Below are 1,173 nucleotides of genomic sequence, written 5' to 3' on the forward strand. Positions count from 1 at the left end.
ATATAATATATATATATATATATATTTTGGAAGATAATTAAGGAATTTGTTTTTTTAAAGGAAAAAGAAGAGTTTAATTTGGTTATATAATATATTTATGGGAAGGTTAAAGAAAAGAGAAAAGGGAAAAAAAAAAAAGTAAATTTTCTTTTTCTATCTCTCTCCACACGCACGCAGCCCCCCTTTCTCTCCTTCTTCTTTTTTTTTTCCTTCCAGCCCTAGCCGCCGCAAGCAACCTCACCTCACCGTGACCTCCTCGCCAGCGCCGTTGCAAACAGCCTCACCTCGTCGTTCCGTCAACGCCGCACGCCGCCAGCCTCGCCGTTCCGTCGCCGCCGCAACAAAGAAAGGACCATTCTCTTCATTAAAGTGCCTCTTGGTGTTGGAAACGATTTTAGTGTTACCCATTGTGTCGACTTTCAGGATTTAGATTTCGAGGTGTTGCTAACAAAGAAAGGACCATTCTCTTCATCGAAGAGTTTCAGTTTTGGTAAGTTTTGTGTAAACTGGTTGGTTATTCTTTTGGATTGAGAGTAATAGTAGAAAAAAAAAATAAGTTATTGATTTTGGAATTAATTCTTGATCAGATTGGTTACTTGAATCAAGTTTTGGAATTTGTCTTGGATCAAGCCACAACTTTGGGTTAATTCAAGTTTTCAAAAGGTTTTAAGGAATTATTTGCGTGGACTTTTGTGACCAAGTTGAGGTAAGTGATACTATTACTGGTGCCTTCGTGCCAGGCGGTCTAGATTAGACCTATCAAGTTACTTGGTTGACTCTGGAGCATGATTTTGTTTGATATTATGTTTTGCTAGTTGCATGGTGGTTGCAAGTATTATGAGCATGTTAAAATTATGATCAGTACTGATATTATGTATGTGATGCATGAATAGACCAGTAAAGCGGTTTATTGTCTTGCTTTGACACGTGTTATTACTATGTTTGACAGTGTGCCTACGGGCCACTAGACATGCGTGAACCGACATGTTAACGTTCATGTTATTATCATGTTTGACGGTGTGCCTACGGGTCGCTAGACATGCGTTTCAAGGCAAGATAGTACGTCTTTTGGTTTTACTTTCGTCATCAAAAAGCGATGTAACTGTATGAGCCACGGGCTAATTTTTATTGTTTTTCTTTGCTCATGGATGTTTCTTTGCTCATGGATGCATA

The 1,173-nt window shown here is 38.6% G+C and overlaps 1 protein-coding gene across 1 annotated transcript in view; it reads right to left on the reverse strand.

The window, feature by feature from the left end:
- Positions 1-1,173, reverse strand: part of LOC120085327 (mitotic spindle checkpoint protein BUBR1) — a 14,523-nt gene that overhangs the window by 8,277 nt on the left and 5,073 nt on the right. The window lies entirely within an intron of this gene.

This window comes from Benincasa hispida, chromosome 9 (genome assembly GCF_009727055.1).
Source record: "Benincasa hispida cultivar B227 chromosome 9, ASM972705v1, whole genome shotgun sequence".
Lineage (NCBI taxonomy): Eukaryota > Viridiplantae > Streptophyta > Magnoliopsida > Cucurbitales > Cucurbitaceae > Benincasa > Benincasa hispida.